Source organism: Phocoena phocoena, chromosome 1 (genome assembly GCF_963924675.1).
Source record: "Phocoena phocoena chromosome 1, mPhoPho1.1, whole genome shotgun sequence".
Lineage (NCBI taxonomy): Eukaryota > Metazoa > Chordata > Mammalia > Artiodactyla > Phocoenidae > Phocoena > Phocoena phocoena.
The window spans coordinates 90,619,302-90,633,871 of NC_089219.1; positions in this window are offsets into that span (position 1 = coordinate 90,619,302).

Sequence of the window (14,570 nt, forward strand, 5' to 3'; positions counted from 1 at the left end):
TTCTTTTTTTGTGACATCTTTGTCTGGTTTTGGTATCAGGGTGATGGTAGCCTTGTAGAATGAGTTTGGGAGTGTTTCTCCCTCTGCTATATTTTGGAAGAGTTTGAGAATGAGAGGTGTTAGCTCTTCTCTAAATGTTTGATAGAATTCGCCTGTGAAGCCATCTGGTCCTGGGCTTTTTTGGTTGGAAGATTTTTAATCACAATTTCAATTTCAGTGCTTGTAATTTAACTATTTATATTTTCTATTTCTTCCTGGTTCAATCTCAGAAGGTTGTGCTTTTCTAAGAATTTGTCCATTTCTTCCAGGTTGTCTATTTTATTGTCATATAGTTGCTTGTAGTAATCTCTCATGATCCTTTGTGTTTCTGCAGTGTCAGTTTTTACTTCCCCTTTTTCATTTCTAATTATGTTGATTTGAATCTTCTCCCTTTTTTTCTTCATTAGTCTGGCTAATGGTTTATCAATTTTGTTTATCTTCTCAAAGAACCAGCTTTTAGTTTTATTAATCTTTGCTACTGTTTCCTTCATTTATTTCTGTTCTGATCTTCATGATTTCTTTCCTTCTGCTACCTTTGGGGTTTTTTTTGTTCTTCTTTCTCTAATTGCTTTAGATGTAAGGTCAAGTTGTTTATTTGGATATTTCTTGTTTCTTTAGGTAGGATTGTATTGCTATAAACTTCCCTCTTAGAACTGCGCTTGCTGCATCCCATAGGTTTTAGGTTGTTGTGTTTTCTTTGTCATTTTCTTCTAGGTATTTTTGTATTTCCTCAGTGTTCTCTTGGCTGTTTAGCCTCCATGTGTTTGTATTTTTTACAGTTTTTTTCCTGTAATTGATATCTCATCTCATTGCATTGTGGTCAGAAAAGATACTTGGTATGATTTCAGTTTTCTTAAATTTTCCCAGGCTTGATTTGTGACCCCAGATTTGATCTATCCTGGAGAATGTTCCATGAGCACTTGAGAAGAAAATGTAATCTGTTATTTTTGGATGGAATGTCCTGTAAATATCAGTTAAGTCCATCTTGTCTAATGTGTCATTAAAAGCTTGTGTTTCCTTATTTATTTTCATTTTGGATGATCTGTCCATTGGTGAAAGTGGGGTGTTAAAGTCCCCTACTAGGATTGTGTTGCTGTCAATTTCCCCTTTTATGGCTGTTAGCATTTGCCTTATGTATTGAGGTGCTCCTATGTTGCATGCATAAATATTTACAATTGTTATATTTTCTTCTTGGACTGATCCCTTGATCATTATGCAGTGTCCTTCTTTGTCTTTTGTAATAGTCTTTATTTTAAAGTCTATTTTGTCTGATATAAGAATTGTGACTCCAGCTTTCTTTTGATTTCCATTTCCATGGAAGATGTTTTTTTTCCCCTCATTTTCAGTCTGTATGTGTCCCTAGGTCTGAAGCGGGTTTCTTGTAGACAACATATATATGGGTCTTCATTTTGTGTCAGTTCAGCCAGTCTATTTCTTTTGGTTGGAGCATGTAATCCATTTACATTTAAGGTAATTATCATGGTCCCTATTACCATTTTCTTAATTGTTTTGGGTTTGTGTTTGTAGGTCTTTTCCTTCTCTTGTGTTTCCTGCCTAAAGAAGTTCCTTTAGCATTTGTTGTAGAGCTGGTTTGATAGTGCTGAATTCTCTTAGCTTTTGCTTGTCTGTAAAGGTTTTAATTTCTCTGTCAAATCTGAATGAGATCCTTGCTGGGTACAGGAATCTTGGTTGTAGGTTTTACCCTTTCATCACTTTAAATATGTTCTGCCACTACCTTCTGGGTTGCAGAGTTTCTGCTGAAAGATCAGCTCTTACCCTTATGGGGATTCCCTTGTATTTTATTTGTTGTTTTTCCCTTGCTGCTTTTAATATCTTTTCTTTGTATTTAATTTTTGTTAGTTTGATTAATATGTATCTTGGCGTGTTTCTCCTTGGATTTATCCTGTGTGGGACTCTGCATTTCCTGGACTTCATTGACTATTTCTTTTCCTTTATTAAGGAAGTTTTCAACTCTTATCTCTTCAAATATTTTCTCCTACCCTTTCTTTTTCTCTTCCTCTTCTGGGACCCCTATAATTTGAATGTTGGTGTGTTTAATGTTGGCCCAGTGGTCTCTGAGACTGTCCTCACGTTTTTTCATTTTTTTTTCTTTATTCTTCTCTGCAGTAGTTACTTCCACTCTTTTATCTTCCAGGTCACTTATCCGTTCTTCTACCTCAGTTATTCTGCTATTGATTTCTTCTAGAGAATTTTAAATTTCACTTATTTTGTTGTTCATCATTGTTTGTTTGCTCTTTAGTTCTTCTAGGTCCTTGTTAAATGTTTCTTGTATTTTCTCCATTCTATTTCCAAGATTTTGGATCATCTTTGCTATCATCACTCTGAATTCTTTTTCAGGTAGACTGCACATTTCCTCTTCTTTTGTTTTGTCTGGTGTGTTTTTACTTTGCTCCTTCATCTGCAGCGTATTTCTCTGTCTTCTCAGTTTGCTTAACTTACTGTGTTTGGGGTCTTGTTTTCGCAGGCTGCCAGGTTCGTTGTTCCCATGGGTTTTGATGTCTGCCCACAGTGGGTAAGGTTGGTTCAATGGGTTGTGTAGGCTTCCTGGTGGAGGGGACTGGTGCCTGTGTTCTGGTGGATGAGGCATGATCTTGTCTTTCTCGTGGGCATGGCCGCTTCCAGTGGTGTGTTTTGGGGTGTTTGTGACCTTATTATGAGTTTAGGCAGCCTCTCTGCTAATGGGTGGGGTTGTGTTCCTGTCCTGCTAGTTGTTTGGCATGGAGTGTTCAGCACTTGAGCCTGCTGGCTATTGAGTGGAGCTGGTTCTTAGTGTTGAGATGGAGATCTGTGGGAGAACTCTCGCTGATTGATATAACCTGGGGCCGGGAGGTCTCTGGTGGTCCAATGTCCTGAACTAAGCTCTCCACCTCAGAGGCTCAGGACTGCCACCAAGCCAGAGCACCAAGACCCTGTCAGCCCCATGGCTGATAGCGATAAGAGGAATAGGGGGAAGCCCCGCTCCCAGACACTGTGCAGTCATTAGGTCCTCATGTTTCCACCACGCTGGAAGCGATGCTCCTCCGTGCACTCCAGCTCTGCCTCTTCACTCCCTCTGCCTCTAGAAAAGTGCACCACTCCTTCACTCAGTTTCTTCTTGTTCCCCTGGCTCTGACAACCTGGACAGAGAAGGCTCCTGCCACATGATGTTCAGACCCAGAACGTCTTCACTTGAGCCCAGGGCTGGCTAAGTTTTGTTTTTTTCAATTTCTTTCCAATTCACATACTTCCTATCATCATAACAAAAAAACATTCCACAATAAATATTTTTGATAATTTTCTAGAGAGACAGAAGGGAAAAGCTTTTGGAGTTTCTTATTGGACAAGCCCCATCTGGTGCTCTTACCATTTGCTTGGACTGGGAACATTTTATGAGTTACAGCATCTGTCAATTAGCACTGTAAAATCCACAGATGGATTCTGGTATTTCATAGCATGCTGCTGCCAAGGGTATACTTTAAATTCATATATGCCCTCTTCACCAGCCAACATACTTCTATCAAAATAAGAAAAGAACTATTACCTAAATCACATATGTAACTGAAATTGAAGGATCTCAATGCTAACTCTCTAAGGCAAGAGGATGTACAGTGCCCTAAGGAAAAGGTAAAGGCCAGTGGATGGCCAAAAAAGAAATGTTAGAGAAGGATTCACACATTATAAATAGGTAATCATATAATTTATTGTCTAAACTTAGATATTTTTGAGAGAGAAACAGAATGCTATTAATTATTATGCCAAGATAACAGGCATAAACTAGACTATCTTGCAACCTAATTTTGATGTCTGTCAGTGAGGCAGTGTACAGTATTAAGGGATTAAGGCTAGTAATAAGAAGAAAGTGCATATCAAATACTTGAGGTCTCCTTAGTTATCCATGTTTTAAAGACATTTAGGATTATTAAGACTCATATGTATGCTTGCAGTGAGCATTTATTGTTTGCTTCTGTAGCATCCATGTGCCTTACTTCCATTATAGCCCTACATTTTGTTTGTGTAGTGACATCTCCCATATTTAAGTTCACAAGATCTGGTGGAGCTTCACTCCAAATTTTTATAGGCCAAAGTTGTTTGAAATTGAAAAATTATGCACTAGAATAATTTTAGTTTCAATGTTTTGTTTGTTTCTTTGTTGATACCTTACTGGAGAAATGTCAGACAAACATTTTGCTCATTCACATGTGAATGAATAAGAAAAGGAAAGGGTAGGTAGGGAGGTATAAAAAAATCTAATCCAATCTTACTCTTTTATTCTATAAAGCTTCTCTCATTTCTACCAACTGGCTATCTATTCATTTGTAGTTTACTATTCTGATGATATGGGACATATCTCTTGTTTTCTTCAATTGAAGAAATTCTCTGGTTTTCTTCAATTGAAATATTGAGAACTTGACTTCTGTTATTTATGCCCATAACTCACATTTAGACTAGAAACAGAAATTAGTATCAAGCTTATATCTATGTCTAGTTTGATTTAACCCTTTTGTAGTACTTTTTTTATTCCTAATATTCAACATAATACTCTTCGAAAATTAGACTTCTTGTTATAAATAATGCAAATAAATAAGACATGGATCAGTTTAAAATGCATAGAATTTTATGGATAAAAATTAATGAATTGCCTATTTACTACTAGGCAGGAACTTCAAGTTCACATTGGTCAAAAGGAGACATAAAATACAGCCTAAAATTCTTATTTCACCATCCTCAACTTCCAGTTCTTAACACAGCATGTAATTATATTTTCTAAAAGTTTTAACTTTTAGAAAATATTAACTAAACTATTTTTATTTAGTTAATATTGTTTTCTAACTTATGCATGTCACAATACTTGTCTTCAACAAAATATCATATATATATATATATATATATATATATATATATATATATATATATATATATAAAATGAGTGCTTGTAATTTTGTGACAGAATTCACTCTTAAATATAGCTGCCATAAAGAATTATGGACTAAATCAGGCATGCTAAAAATACCACTTTTATTTTGAGGTTATGTATATACATGTCAAAACAGCTAGCTGAAAATGTGAAGTACTCAGTCAATCAACCAGTTATGTTGTCTACATGATGCCAAAAAGCCAGCTTGATTGATCTGTTTCCAGCCAGATGAATTGACTCTATACAGTCAGTGATGTTATCTTTATAAAGAACAAAGTTGATCATATCATATCTCTGCTTAACAATCTGTCCATAACTTGTAGGATAAAATTCAAAATCCTTAGCTTGACAAAATAAAACTTTCAAGATCTGCTCACAGTTTGCTCTTCTGACTCTAACGTCCTTTCCACTTTGCCTTAACCATTGTGCTATTATTGATAATTATACTTTCTCCACAACATTCCAGAAACTTTCACGATAGTTTTCTGTAGACTTTTCCTATGCTAGCATGCTCCACCATTACCTGCTGTATCCACTGACTTGATTCTTCACCCGGAAATGCCTTTATCACTCTTTAAACTGTAGCCTAAAGGTCACATTGTCAGTTAGGCCTTACCTTGCACCACTGTCTCTGTTCAATTCCATTTGCTCCCATAAAATTTTTATTTGGGGAATAGGAAACAAATGATTAATGTTATCTGGATGAATATGTAAATTAATAAATTAATAACTTGGTCAGTTATTTATATGTTAGTGACTGAGTCAACATTCCTAAGGTTAATTATGTATCCATGGGCCACTTCCATTTCACTTCACTTAAAAATGTGATATATTCCTTCCACTATGTGAAAAATTTTGTAATCAAAGTGGTAGCCTCTTTATGTGAGCTCATCAGTGTTATAAAAAAGTAATCTAGGAAAACCAGTTTTGTTACTATGTTTATTTTTGTTAATGGGCATTTTTACTTAAATCTTCTTATGCTTTAACATACCGTTAGTACTTTTTCCTTAATTTTTGTTTCACCATTTTCAACTTTCTTCCACAGTGATTCTGGTACATAAATGGCATACAGAATCCCAGATATAGTTCAATGTATAATGTTGAGGTTTGGGGGAGTAAAAACAAGTTAATTTCATTTATTTTACCCCTTGATTTCACAATCAATTTTTTTCACTTGGATCTGAAGCACCAAATTCTCCTGATTTCTTCCTGTCTCACTGGTCACTCCTCTCAGTATCCTTTGAGACATTTTTCTCACTCCTCACACCTTTTAACACAGGTTTGTCCCAGGGATTAGTCCTTGAATCTCTGTATTCCACACTCACTCTCATGGATCACATCTAGTCCCTTGCCCTAATAAATAAAATTTTATACACTGATAGCTCCAAATTTATCTCTCCAACCCATATCTCTCCCTAAACCCTAGGATCTACTGCCTATACTACATCATTATGTATATGAACAGTAGATATTTTAAACTCAACCTGTTCAAAACTGAACCTCTAATTATCTCCCCTCCTCAACACCTGTGTTCTTTCCCACCTTAACTAATGTCCATTTCAATCTTCTAGTTGCTCAGGAAAAGTAAGTAGTTAAATAAGTAAATAGTGAATAAAAGATAGATAAATGATAGATGATAGGTAGGTAGATAAAGTTAGGTAGACAGGCAGAGTTGGAAACATCCTTAAAACTTCTTTCTTATATCCCATATACAGGCATACCTCACAGATGTGGGTTTGGTTCCAGACCACTGCAATAAAGCAAATATCATAATAGAGCAAGTAATGAATTTTTGGGTTCCCAGTGCATATAAAAGTGATATTTACACTATACTATAATCTATCAAGTGTGCAATAGCATTATGTCTAAGAAAACAATGTACATATCTTACTTTAAAATATTGCTAAAAACTTTTAACCATCATCTGAGCCTTCAGCAAGTCATAGTAGTCACATCAGAGATCACTGATCACAGATCATTGTAACAAACATAATCATAATGAAAAAGTTTGAAATATTGTGAGAATTGCCAAAATGTGATACATAAAATGAGCAAATGCTGTTGGAAAAATGGCACCAGTAGACTTGCCCGATGCAATGTTGCCACAAACCTTCAGTTTGTAAAAAATTCATTATCTGCAAAACACATTTAAGCAAAGCACACACACACACACACACACACACACACACAAACGGTGTGCCTGTACAATTCATTGAAGTACATCTCATGTAGTACTACTTCAAACCATCACTATATGGACCTTTACCCAGGGGATGAAAACATCATCATCTCTTAGCTGTATACTTTCAATATACAGCTAAGAGATGATGATGTTTTCATCCCCTGGGTAAAGGTCCATATAGTGATGGTTTGAAGTAGCCTTTTAACTGGTTTCTGGCTCCCACTTTTACACTCCTATAATCTTTTCTCAATCGAGCAGTCAAAGAATCAGATCATGTCACTCTGCTGAGTTCCTTTAATTGCTCCCAATGTGGAGAAAAGGGGACCCTCCTACACTGTTGGTGAGAATGTAAATTGGTATAGCCACTGTGGAGGACAGTATGGAGGTTCCTTAAAAAACTAAAAATAGACCTACTATAGATCCAGCAGTCCCACTCATGGGCATATACCCAGAGAAAACCATAATTCGAAAATATACATGCACCCCAGTGTTCATTGCAGCACTATTTACAAGCCAGGACATGGAAGCAACCTAAATGTCCATCAGCAGAGGAATGGATAAAGAAGATGTGGTACATATATATAATGGAATATTACTTAGCAAAAGAACCCCACAAAAAAACAAAATAATGCCATTTGCAGCAACACGGATGGACCTAGAGATTGTCATACTGAGTGAAGTAAGTCAGGCAGAGAAAGACAAATGTATGATATCACTTTTATGTGGAATCTAAAAAAAAGGGTACAAATGAACTTATCTACAAAACAGAGTTACAGATGTAGAAAGCAAACTTATGGTTACCAGGGTTAAGGAGGGGAGGGATGAATTGGAAGACTGGGATTGACATATACACACTACTGTATATAAAATAGATAATTAGTAAAGACCTACTGTATAGCACAAGGAACTCTACACAATACTCTGTAATGACCTGTATGGTAAAAGAATCTAAAAAAGAGTGGATATATGGATATGTATAAATGATTCAATTTGTTGTACACCTGAAACTAACACAACATTGTAAGTCAACTATATTCAATAAAAATTATTTAAAAAGAAGTGAACGCCACTGCTCTTAAAATCATCTACTTGGATCTACATTATCTGACACCCCAGTTACCTCTCTGGCCTTTTATCCTTCTTATTCACTTTGTACACTTCACTCCAGCCACAATGACCACCTACCTCTTACTCTGAGATTCCAGCCAGGATCCTGCTTTAGAGCGTCTCTATTTGTTATTTCTTCTACCTGGAAAGCCCTTCCTCCAGCTATACAAATAGCTTGCTCCCATAACATTTTCTTGTTTTTGCTCAAATGTCACATTCTTCTTTTTTACTGAAATATATAATTGAATTACAGTATTATATTAGTTTCAGGTGCATAGCATAGTGATTTGGTATTTTTATGCATTATGAAATGATCACCATGATAAGTCTAGTTACCATGTGTCGCCATACAAAGTTATCACAATATTATTGACTATATTCCTTATGCTGTACATCCCCATGACTTATTTATTTTATAACTGGAAGTTTGTACCTCTTAATCCCCTTCCCCTATTTAGCCCATCCCCCACCCCCTCCTTTGGCAACCATCAGTTTTTTCTCTGTATCTATGAGTCTTTTACTTTCTTTTTTTTTTTGAGTCCACATACAAGTGAAATCATACAGTATTGCCTTTCTCTGTACTTCAAATGTTACATTCTTAATAAGACCTTCCCTGGCCATGCTGTCTACAAATACAACCCCTTTACCCTCATCTACATATTCCTCTTCCGTGTCTTATTTTCCTTGCTGGCTCCCTTCACCTCCTAATATACTATATAATTCATTTATTTAGTTTATTATCTATCACTCTTGAGTAGAAAGTAAGCTCCACAAATGAAGTTATTTTTGTCTGTTTTGCCAGAAATAAAGTCATATTTGTTAAATGAATATCAGTGATTTTCCTGCAGAAGTTGAACGATAAAATGTGGCTATAATCTTTGACTAAATATGCTTCAACTCCAAACCTCAATATTTCAACATAAACCAAAACTGCAAGCCTCCCTGAAGGGTAATAACATCTAAATTTACCACATGTGAAGTACATCAGAACTCACCCCTTTAAAGAGTAGATTTTACAATCTGAGGAAAAGAAAGGCACATGTTCAGTTCCTTCTCCTAAACATGTTGATAAACGTATCATTTCTCCTCCTAATAGAGAGCCTAGAAGAGCTCCTGCAATATTTTTGAAAATATATCTATCCATAGAAATTCAAGAAGTGAGAAATCAGTGTTCCTCTCTAGTAGGCATGACACAAAACACTCGGGGAAAAAAAAGCTTAAGGGCAATTTGCCGTCTTTCAATTATTTCATACATAAAAATAGATAGCACTTTGTACTTTCAAAGAAGTGTGGTCATGTGGTCATGGAAATATGAGGACACATTGGCATATTAACTACTCATTACTTGTATCAATGACTCCCACATGGGCATTGTTGCGCCTCAGAAGAGATGATTTTTTTGTGTGCAGGAGTTTCCTACTTGTTGCAAGTTACTTTGTATTCCTGGCCCTAACCACAAAATTATAGTAACCATTTCTGTTTCTCAGTACTGTCAATCACAAATGTTTCTACACCTTTTCAAAAACCTCCTAGGTAGGCAGTTGAGTACTGATTTTCTAAATAATTTTTTAGACTACTATATCAAAATAACATGTCTATTTAAATAAATCAAAGATGCCAGTATGTCTCATCAGCAGGTGCTACCAGAAGTTAATTTGTTATTTTACTGCTTTGAGGTTGATCTGAGTCAATCAGCCTAATATTTCTTGGTTTAAGCAAGTATGAATGTACACATTCATCTCAGGGTTTCATGGAATTTAACTTACAGCACAGGCTATTGAAAAATAACTGTAATAATTAGAATCTGAAGTACCTTATAATTATATTTTTGGAATGTTGTTTAGTAGAAAAAATTATTGGATTTTCTAATGTTTGATAGTCAAAATCAGCATCCAATATAATAGGTTATTTCAATGACAGTATATACCTAGAACATATGCCTATTTCTTTAATGAATAAAATGTACTGCTCCAATATTTTATAGCAAGGATAAGAATTAGGGAGACAAATAAAGAAGGGGAATTAAAAATAGCAGCAGTTAATCATTTAGAGTAAAGTGCTTATGAAACATTCTAGGAAAGTATTAGAAATTTAGTATTCAACTAGACCAGAAAAGCAATTAATGGTAGCATTATTTTTCAGATATAAGGGCTTCTTAATATCAGTACAGATCTTATTGGATTTACTTTCAAGTATTCATGAAGAAAAAAAAATTCAAGTAGAAAGTTTAATAAATCAGTAATACACAAGATATATTACTATTAATGTTATGTTATATTAAGAAAAAATTGAACATATCATTTTGTACTAATGTAACCTTTTCAAAAACAGAGTCTGATAGTTAACAGAGCCATCATTTAGAGAAAAAAATCAGGAATCAAATTTCAACTGAATAAAACTCAAAAGTTTAAGTACCATAAAATAACACAGCATCATCTACTCTCTTGGATATTAAGAATTTGTTCAGAGAGTAAAATATTTGAGATAGAGTAAAACAAGCAAGACTTGAGAAATCATTCTATAAGGTGGGCTCCTGGGTTGTTATTGGGTGTCTCTACACATGAAAATATACATGCATTTTACTTTTTTCTTGATAATACTTGCAGGGATTGGCATGAATGTGTATTGTGATTTAAGATAACCAAAGGAGGTATTGATAAAGAATAAACGTAATTCTGCTTTTGGCTGAAGTGTAGTAACAGGGTCTAGATTCATCCTCTTGTCTGAAAACAAACAAAAAATGTATCAATCAAGACTTTGAAAACATTTTCTATTTTCAACTTTGTGAGAGATGAAGTTTCTCTTGAAACTATTCAACTCTGCTATTTTATCTCAAAATTAGTCATAGACAATATGAAAACGAATGAACATTGACAACTTTGGCCTGTTGGTCATAGCTTGGTGGCCCATGGGGTATATAAAACAATGGTTTTTAAAACATTAAAAACCAAGCAACAAAACACAGTCATTTCTGAGACATGGGAAACAAAGTGTATTTTATGATTTACCAACTTAACGTTTTTTCTGGATCGTAGTGGTGTGGAGGAGAATTCAGGTTGGAACACAGTGAGCTCTTCACTTGAGGAGCCACAGTGGATTGTCCAGGAAGACCAAGGCAGCTAGAGTGTAGAGGAGAGAGAAGAGCTAGACAGAGACGAATCCTGGAAATCTGCAGACTGGCCTACTCAAGTAATTCAAACTGCTGATTACACATGCATGTGAGAAAACTACTTGATGCCAAAGGGTGGAGGAGGGATATCATTTCCAAAAAAGGGAGGGAACAGTACCCAGAGCTCACTTAAAACCAGAAATAATACCTGTAACTTCAAGTCAGAAAGGCAAACCTCATAATTCATAAGACATTAAATAGAGCACTCAAAAGGATCTTGCCTTTGTAGTGGGAAATAATTAGCTCTAGACTAAATGCTGCTCTAGTCCTGTTTAACAAGGGAAGGACTAAAAACAAGATCCAAAAGAGCCAAACTGTTTCACAGTAACTTATCTACAACCCAGATTAAAACTCAAAAATGTGTATAGGGATATAAATATATCTAGAACCCAAAAGGTAAAACTGACAATGTCTGGCATGCTTTCCAATTTTACTAGGTATACAAAGAAGCAGGAAAATATGATCCATAATTAGCATAAATTAAAGTAGCATAAACAAACCCAAAAATGTCACAGATACTAGAATTAGTAGGCAAGGACATTAAAAAATTATTATAATTGTATTTCATATCATCAGAAATGCAGAGAAAACAATGAACATGTGAAGTAGAGACAAGGAAGTTTTCAAAATGACCCAAATCAAACTTCTAGAAATGAAAGTCAAATCTCAGCATTGACAATGATCCTGCATGGAAATAATGACAGATTAGACATTTCAGAAGAAAATGTTAGCAAACTTGGAGACATAGCAACAGAAACCACCCAAGGCAAAACAGAAAGAGAAAAATGATACACTTTAAAAAATAAACAGAATATCATTGAGCAATGTGATAGCTTCAAGTGGCCTAAAATGTGTATAATTGAGACCCTGAAGGGTGAGGGGAATTTTGAAAATATAATGGTCAAATAATTTCCAAATTGGATGAAAACTATACAATCCAGGATCCAGGAAACTCATGATTTCCAAGGTTAAAAATCATGAAGAAAAATACAACAAGGCAAAGAATAATTTAATCACACAAAATCAGTTATAAAGAAAAACATCTTAAAAGCATCTAGATTTAAAAAAAATCATGTTAGATACAGTGGAACAAAGATATGAATTGCTCATTAGAAACAATGCAAGTGAAGAAGCAGTAAAGCAACATCTTAAAAATATATATATATATATTTTTAATCAACTTATATTTGTATACCAAGTGAGTATATCTTTCAAAAGAAAGGCAAAAAAGTGTGACTTCCCTGGTGGTCCAGTGGTTAAGACTTTGCCTTCCAATGCAGGGGGTGCAGCTTTGATCCCTGATTGGGGAGCTAAGATCCCACATGCCTCATGCCCAAAAAACCAAAATATAAAACAGAAGCAATGTTGGAACAATTTCAATAAAGACTTAAAAAAAAATAGTCCACATCAAAAACAATCTTAAAAAAAAAGGCAAAAAAAAAATTTATCAGGCAAAAATTTTTTTTTTCTAACATATAAAAGTTAAAAATAATCATCACCAACAGAATTACAATACAAGAAAAGTTAAAGTCCTTGCTGGGTGGTGGGGAGGGCAGAAACTAACTGCTAACATAGGGAAAAAAATGAAAAGCATTGGAAATTGTAACAACGTGGATCAATACATAGATTGTTTTTATTAATAAATATTTAAAGATAGTTAACTTTTTAATCAAAAATAATAACATACTGTGGAGTTTACAACTTATGCAGTACCAAAATATAGGCCAACAAAAGAACAAAGGCCAGGAAGAGAAACATAGCACTAAATCATTCTCAGATTTTTATACTATATTTATAATGGTTGTAACACTTGAAAGTTGAATATAGTAAGATAAAGACATACACTATAAACTCAAAAGCAACTTCTAGTGTAACAGTATAATTGCTAAAAACCAACAATGGATACATAATGGAATCATTTTTAAAATGTAAATAGTACAAAAGAAGGCAGAAACAATGTAGGAAAAGAAGAGGAAAATACAAAATAAATATTAATATGGTATATTTAAACTTAAACATATCAATTATCCTATTAGTTGTAAATCAAAACACTACAATTAAAGGTGAATTACCAGATTGAATGAAAAGGAAAAACAACTATACACTGCCATGAGAAGCTCATTTTAAAGATAAACACAAGCAACCAAAAAGGGATTAGTCTCCAAAATATACAAACAGCTCATGCAGCTCTATGTCAAAAAAACCCAAACAACCCAACCAAAAAATGGATTTCTCCAAAGAAGACATTCAGATGGCCAAAAAGCACATGAAAAGATGCTCAACATCACTAATTATTAGAGAAATGAAAATCAAAACTACAATGAATGGTCATCATCAAAAAGTCTGCAAAAAATATATGCTGGAAAAGGTGTGGATAAAAGGGAACCCTCCTACACTGTTGGTGGGAATGTAAATTGGTACAGTCACTATAGAGAAAAGTACAGAGGTTCCTTAAAAAGCTAAAAATAGAGCTACCATATGATCCAGCAATCCCACTTATGGGCATATAACCAGAGAAAACCATAATGCAAAAGGGCACATGCAGCCCAGTGTTCATTGCAGCACTATTTATAATAACCAAGACATGGAATCAACCTAAATGTCCATTGCCAGAGGAATGGATAAAGAAGATGTGGTACATATATACAATGGAATATTACTCAGCCATAAAAAAGAATGAAATAATGTCATTTGCAGCAACATGGATGGACCTAGAGATTATCATACTGAGTGAAGTAAGAAAGACAGAGAAAAACATCATGTGATATTGCTTATATATGGAATCTAAAAAAAAGTACAAATGAACTTATTTACAAAACAGAAATAGAATCACAGATGTAGATAACAAACTTATGGTTACTGGGGGGGAAAGGGGGAGGGATAAATTGAGAAAATGGGATTAACATATACACACTACTATATATAAACTAGATAACTAGTAAGAACCTACTGTATAACACAGGGAAATCTATTCAGTACTGTGTAATGACCTATATAGGAATAGAATCTAAAAAAGAGTGGATATATGTACATGTATAACTGACTCACTTTGATGTACAGCAAAAACTAACAAAACATTATAAATTAACTATACTCCAATAAAATTTTTTAAAAATAAGCTTAAAGATAAAAATTAAAAAATAAATAAGGACCAAAAG